This window comes from Ixodes scapularis, unplaced genomic scaffold (assembly GCF_016920785.2).
Source record: "Ixodes scapularis isolate PalLabHiFi unplaced genomic scaffold, ASM1692078v2 PGA_scaffold5__190_contigs__length_132052651, whole genome shotgun sequence".
Classification (NCBI taxonomy): Eukaryota; Metazoa; Arthropoda; class Arachnida; order Ixodida; family Ixodidae; genus Ixodes; species Ixodes scapularis.
Genome location: NW_024609880.1, coordinates 36,139,980 through 36,147,572, shown reverse-complemented (window position 1 = coordinate 36,147,572; position 7,593 = coordinate 36,139,980).

Sequence of the window (7,593 nt, the reverse complement as noted above, 5' to 3'; positions counted from 1 at the left end):
ACCTCAAGGCAGTTAGGCCCCATGTGAATCAGCTCGACGTCGAAAAACCTTAAAAAGAGCGAACCTATTTTGAAGTGCTTGAACACATATCCAATAATAGGGCCACTGAGCGTTTTGTTTTATACGTTTATCAGAGCTCTTGAATGCTTACCTTCTGTAGGTAGCTTCAGATTAGTTGGGCAGCAAGCCGTAAACCATTGGCACTACCACGCCATTGACAGTGGCATGCACAATGTACAGTTGGTGAAACTGTACCGGGGTGACTTTAAAGGTGTTGTCCGCGAACCACGTAGTCGCCTTAGCCAGACAGCTCAAGTTGCGCTCGGTAGCAAAGGTCAGGATTCTTTCGCTGTCGCCCTCTCCGCTGTCATGGAGGAGAAAGAAATCTCCTTTGGCTGTGGTCTGCATGCAGGTAAAACAGTCATTATTATCATAATATGTCGCGCACTGTGATTTTGCGCTGCAATACACTTTACCTTAAACTCTGTGGGCATTCGTATTTCGGCTCTGCAAGATGGTACGCCGTACTCGAAATTAACCTGCTGCCTTTGCTTGCGGATTGTGCGCCGAAGTGTTGACGGTGCGGGAATCTGTGATGCAGGGTCGTCACTGACACAGACAGCCGCATCCAGAAGTCTTTGGTGCGGTGCTCGACGGCCTTTCACTGGAATAAAGAAGGACGTTAGTGAAATTGTTTTGGAAACATAAGAGCAGGAACAGATTTTGGCACATACCAGCCTTTTCCTTCCTCTGATGACGAACCCGAAGCACGTTTATCACGGTGGGGTCACCGGCATGCGTATGGTCATTGAAATAAGAGATTACACGAGTGTTGGCGTGATCGGTGACTATTTTAGTTCTACAAACTCGTCTTCGCCGGCAGGCCCAATACAACGTAGTTTCATTAACCTTAATGCAAGTGCAGGAGTGTCCTTTGTGAAGAAGCATATCGCCACCTTTCCTAGTAGTAACAACCTCCATTTAGAAATCGAGAGTGAGATGGGAAACAAAAGCGATCCGTCTTCTATAATCCAAGAGCAACAGGCATAATAAGCCCAGGAGCGGAACACACACACACACAAAAAAATAAAAAAATAAAAGAAATTGGGTTTGGTTTTTTTTTTCTTCTTGTGAATATTATGTACTCTAAGTTGTTTCGTTGGTAAGGCGACCCAGATAAGACAACATGCAGGCTAAAGGCTGCATGTTGCCTTATGTTGGGGTCATTGGGACATGCTTTCGTTCCAGTTCGTACAGTAGTCAACCTCACTGATCTTGTACGGATTTGGTTGGGTGACCCCTTTCCTAACTTCTTTAAAAAAACAAAATAGAAAAAAGAAACGTTCCCCTTTCGTAACTTTCCTAAGAAAACAAAATAGAAAAAAAAAGTTTAACGATCCTGGGGTCATTGTGTGACGCACTGCGAGCGTGACGAATCATCCTATGATGAATGTTCCGCTGTGACGAACAGGCCTGTTACCAGTTGCCCTATGACGAATTGACATGTGACGAATGGGCCGTATACCCTCTAGAGTTCCTGTATCTTCGTAGCGTCGTCTTTCCTGTGCGGTGAGACGATCCTGCTCCTCACGTGACTGAATTCGGCGAATAGCGGCGCCACGCGTTCGAGGCACGCGGCACTCTCAAAAGCAAGGGAACGCGCCGGGACGCGCGCAACGTCTACTTTGCTGCACGGCATTTGATCCGGCTCCTCACGTGATCGGATCTCGGCGAATAGCGGCGCGGCGGCACGTGGAAAACAGACGCGTGGGGAGCCTATACAGGAACTCTAGACGCTTTAAACACGCGCCAAATTGAGCCGCCATTGCCGACCTTCTCTTGTCCTACCGAGATGTCGAGCCACTGAAGCGGGCGTTGACGAACATTTAAAAAGGCGTCTACTAGGGGGAAAGAGAGTAGCACCTAAAGAGGCAATAACCTGTCCTTCCGTGGCAATGATGAAGTGAAGCGAATGGAATAAAAGGAAACAAAAACTGAAGGTCGGTTATGGCGGTGACCATGCACAGCTGACTAAAAGCGTCTATAGGTTCTCCAAGAAATGCTCTGTGCCACCAGATCCTCGGTGCTCCAGATCTGGGACTGGGCACTCTATGGCTCCGTCGTCAAACTGCCAGGATTTCTTAGTATTAGCGGCAAGGTGGCGCCCTCGTTCGGTTCCCTTTCGTGACGTCATTACCTTGTGAACAACAGGTTCGATGGTGTTTGTAATGGGCATGGTGGAAGCCTGAAATCATAGCGCTCTCAAGGCAACACTGCCAACACCGTCAAAATTGAAGTTCTTACATTCCTTTCATTTCCGTCGATGAGAAAGCCTTTGCTGACGTCATTGTTAGCATTCGGCCAATCGTGGCAGGCCGACCACAGCGACGCTTTCGATCGCTCACGTCGCCAATAGAGGGGGATATATGGCAGTGACTAAAAACTTTACGCTCGTAACGCCGCACGCGCCCCGCACGCGCACGCGCACGCCTCCTCCGTATAAAAGATTCGAAGTAAATGATCAAAATAAAGCGTTGACAAACACGCGTGCAAGGTGCCATTTGTTTTTGGCTTTTACTTTAGAACAGTTACTGCTGCAGACGCAGGCGCCGCACGCGAACGCCTTTCCCGTATATAAGTTTCGAAGGAAATAATGAAAATAAAGCATTGACGAACGCGCGCGCAAGATGCCACTTGTTTTAGGCTTTTGCTTTAGAACACCTGCCATAGCCTCCTCTATACTCACAAAACCTGGCAGTTCGACGACGGAGCATGCTATAGACCAGTGTCCGCGCCAATTCCAGGGCGCCGCCATGTTTATCTACGCTCGCGCCACCACGCGGAGAGAACTGGCAGGCAGGAAGGGGGGGGGGGGGGGGGGGGAGGGGGGGGGCTGCGTTAGCGGCGTTGCTTTGGGGAGCTGGATGCGGCAGGCTGTCCGAATGCACCGGCACATCGTGAACGATGTCTTCACCAGAAGCCTCCGCGACCCGTTCTTCAACAGATAAGATGTCGTGAACATTCGAGAACCCATCTCGATCACCCTTGACATCCGCGTTTCAGCCCGGGTTCATTGCGTAGTAAATATTTCGCTACCGCTTTCTTGTAGCTTTCAAATGCTTGATTGTTGACTTCTTGTATACGACATTACATTCGTGGCACGTTTGAGACCGATTTTCGCGATCCGCTTGCCTTTCTGTGGCAATGCGGCTCTCCAGAGCCGAAATAAGTGGGAGGCGTTCACTTGATCGAACGCCGTCTTAGCGAATGAAAACAAGACCACGACGTTTCATCGAATGACTAGCGAAGGGGTTTAGTTACATAGACAGCTCGGATTAGCTTTCTTTGGTAATGTGGCGCCTTGTCTGCCGCTGCGAAGCGGCGTAAACGAGGGCTCCGAGTATGTTAGCACGCGTCCCCCCCCACACACTGCGAGCGTCTGGGTTCGAAACTATTAATTGCCAGTTCTAAAGGATGGTACTTACTTGAAGTGGGAGCTGGAATTCTACGAGTTACCAGGAGACACTTACTATCGGGCAACGAAGCACGGTGCCTGTGGGGGCGGAGTCTAGGAGCGCTACTGATTAATATTGTGACAGGCGATCAGTTATGATAGCAGACGAAACTTCGACTCGTTTGTTCAGAAGTTCGCACCGATATTTTATTAGCCCTCGTTACAGCACACCAAGGATCTTAGGCAGTGAAATTCACATCAGGCAGGCTCGTCCGTCGTAGTCAAATGAGCGCAGTCGACGATGAGGTGTAATGAGCTACTAAGCTTCACGAGGAAAGTGCGCGTGAGAAAGAGTTTTGAGGAAGTCCAAAACACCGATCCAGCAGTCGCACGTACGTACGTTTACTCCGGACTTCATGAACCCGACGGCGCAAGATCAAAGAGCACCGCCGCCATCGCCACCCGGTTTTCTCTGCACTTGGCGCGACGACGGCACTGCAACGGAGGGCACTCGCCTCGGCGTTAACAATCCGCGAAATAGATTAATTTCCCACTCTTGAAGCCATTCCAAATGATAAATGAAAATACCCCGGCGTTGTTGAACATCTGACGACAAAACCAACACAACTGTGCCGCTGGCTGCGTGAGCCTGACACAACTGTGCCGAGCGCCTGCTCGGCACCGTTGTTGCTCGTGAAGGCCTGCTTATTTGTAGTTGAAACGATGATTCCACATCTTTCGTGGTGCTTGCAATAACTTCGAAGGGCAGGGGAACCTTCTCACGAGGACGTTGAAGACACTCAACACCGGAGCCACCAAAGCAATCGCACAAACCGTCGCCATGTTTGCTTCTTCTTCGTCACTCCCGGCGCGGTCAACTCGTCGCGAGATGTTTTCTGGCTCGGCTAGATGGAAACCAACAACGGCAAAGTGGCGTATGGACACACGGCTCTCACATTACGGGCACTATACTCACATACCGCGGTAAACAGGACCGATGCCGGCGAAACGGCAGTCGGCACACCAGCGAAGAAGCCCTCAACGGGGAGCGGGGGCGCAGGCCGACGCAGCCCCCCCTCCCCGTGAGCGTCTGGGTTCGAGATTATTGTTCGCTTTTGCTCCTTGCGGTCGAGGCTAAAAAGAGCACTTCCGGACAAAGGTATTTGGAGCGCGAGGATCTGGTGGCACAGAGCATTTCTCGGGGAAAGGAACCTGGATGCTGCAGCGGACAGCTTTTGCAGCGGCGAGGACTCGAAACATGGTTTACAAATCCGACGATGAAAGAAGCGGTATAGCGCGAGGAACGCGAGGAGCACGAGCGGACATTCCATCGCTCGGGAGAAGTGTGTTTCGGCGTCTCGCCGCAGCGGGGCGCCCGTCACGTGGCTTTCCTCTCATCCATTGTCTGCCTTTCTATCTTTTCGATTTCGGCGGCCGCTTCTCGTGGCGATCTGCCAGGCTTCTTCAGTGTAGAGGAGGTCATGCTGCTGCAGACGTCGGCACGTGCGGCGCGTGAAACACCATTCCCTGCATTCTACTTGATGCTTGGGTAATTTAGCATTACGTCTATTTAGTGCCACTAAATAGGCTAAGCTTCAGAGTAACGACGCTTGCCCATATTGTGGCTTAAAACCATGGTTGCCAGTTATCTGAAGGTTTATCTGAAATCACGGGGAATGCTTTTCCGTCCTCCACAGATGTTTAAACAGCTCGCGAAAGAGAAAAGCAATATTACATAAGCTTTCTAATGCCGAGGAAGTCACACATTTGAATCGTGACGATCGGCAGTTGCGTCTGCTCCGCAGAAGCACCAAAATGGCGGCGTCCACAACAATGTCGGGGAACAGAGTGCCGATACTCTAAGCGCAGCTCATTTAGTGGCTTTAGGTCTATTCAGTAGAACAGTAGGCACTAATTTCAAGATGACTAGACTCTCAGGTAGGTAATAAAGGTTTCTCAAAGATTCGCCACAGTGCGACCCGCGCCGGCCATGTCTACGCTTGCACCACCCTCTCTTTGTTGTCGTTGCATGGCGCTTGCGTGCTTAGTTCCCTTCCGCTCTCCCGGGATGGTGGTGCCATCGCGCGTGTTTACTTTCCGACAGGTGGCGGTCCCGTCGCGCTTGTTTAGTTTCCTCCGGCTCCTCGGGGTGGGTCTGTGTCGTCTGCTAAACAGCTTCGCTGGTCATCCACCTCCACAGAGCGGAATGGTTCCACCCATGATGGCACGGAACATTCGCTTCTGCATATGTCGGAACCACAACGATGTACTGAAAGGTTTTGGCGAACAACAGAAAGAAATGAAAAAAAAACGTAAAGGAACACTGGTAAACTTAAAGGAAGGGGGTGAAGTGAAGCAAAAAACAAAAATGGAAGGTCGGTTATTGCGGCGACCATGAAGGGCTGCGACGAAGCGTCTGCTAGAGCTACCAAATAAGCTACGCTTTAGAATAACTACACTCCAGCCATCTTGGTGCTTTAAAATCATAATGGGCAGTTATGTGAAACTTTGTCTGAAATCGCAGGAAACGCTTTTCTGTTTTCCAGGTGTGTTGGAACAGTTCGCGACAGAGCAAATCGTGAGTTTTCTAACACCGCATCTAAAGCTGAGGAAATCGTAGTTCCGAATTGTGACTATCAACAGTCACTGCTCTGCGCTAAGTACCAAGATGGCGGCGCCGACTAGCAGATCGAGGAACGAAGCGCCGATACTCTAGGCGTAGCGGATTTATTGGTCTCAACGTGACGTGGTCGTCGTCGACGTTTAGGCTTGGAGACTTCCGTGGTCGGATTACTAATGTCCCATCCTCTCCCCGTGTTTGAGGGAGAGTTTCGGGTTCATTTGCTGATATTGTCGACAAGGGGACGTCGCCATAACGCTCTCTTCCTCGTGTTGTTATGAATGCTGGAACTTGCTAGCCAAATCATCGACGAGATCCGGAGGGCTAGCGCTGCGCAAGCAAAGGTTCGTTGATGGCGTTGTCAAGGTTAATGGAGCTTCTTGCTCGTCCACATTCGCCAGACGAGGGCTGGATTTCTTTTTATGTCAAGGAAAGGAGGTTACACCGGAGGGAAGGTTTACGCGAAGTCATTGTTGGCTGTCAGAAGGGAAGAGAAAGCAAAAGCGGCGTCCTTCGAGGGTAACATTTTTCATTGTTGCGAGTTACGTTCCGGTCGGATCTTTGGTAAGTGAGCTTCTTGTCAGGGACGACAACAGCCTTGTGGGTGTTGAGTACATTTACGGTGTCAGGACGACAATTATTATGCTAACAGAAACAGTGAAATTGTTAGAGTGGAACTCGGGATCGTAGAGGAAACTGTTGACGAAATGTGTTAACGCAGCGCAGCTCGGAGCACGCGTGGGGCAAAAGCTCGTGCTTCAGAACCCAGGGATCCTAGGCTTAATGCCCACCCCTGTCCGTTTCGATCTGGATGAACATCGTACCGGCGTGCGGTCGTGTATCACTACTGCGTGGTGCACGTAACAGACTCTAGGCTAGCAGTCCTACTGCCCTGGCTAAATTTTTCATCTGCAGCGTAAACCAGTGTCGCCATATCTCAAAGACACATACATATATGCTGTCTAAACACGCACGTCAACTTTGTTATTGTTTATTCGGGACCGCGCCGCTTTTCCCAGCTATGTGACATAACTATATCCTGTTAGACAGATAAAGATGCGGCCCAGGTAAAGTACCAACCTCAATCTACTTTGTACCACTAATATACTTTGTGCCTTGAAAGCAAATAAATCAACGAATTCAGTATTCTCCTGTTCCATGCCAGCCTTATACGTGCTACATATCTACAGAAATACAATAGCGGAATTACCCAGAAATGTTGGTATTCGGGATATCGCAAGCGGAAGAGCAGGTCTCAAAATCTTATAATGATGCCCAAATCACCAATACTATCAATTTTTAGAACGGATCTTTGAAATTTAAACCCGTTAAAAACGTAAAAAAGAACTGGCAGAAAAAAAAGAAATCAGTCATCTTAGTCCGAGTCAAGACCTCATTCAGACTGAATTCGTGTTGCGCATAAACATTTGCCTCAGAAACTTTCTTTGCTTCCGGAACAGGGCACCCCATGCAAGCGTGAGAACGTGACAGTGATATGGGACACAGTTGAAACAACGAA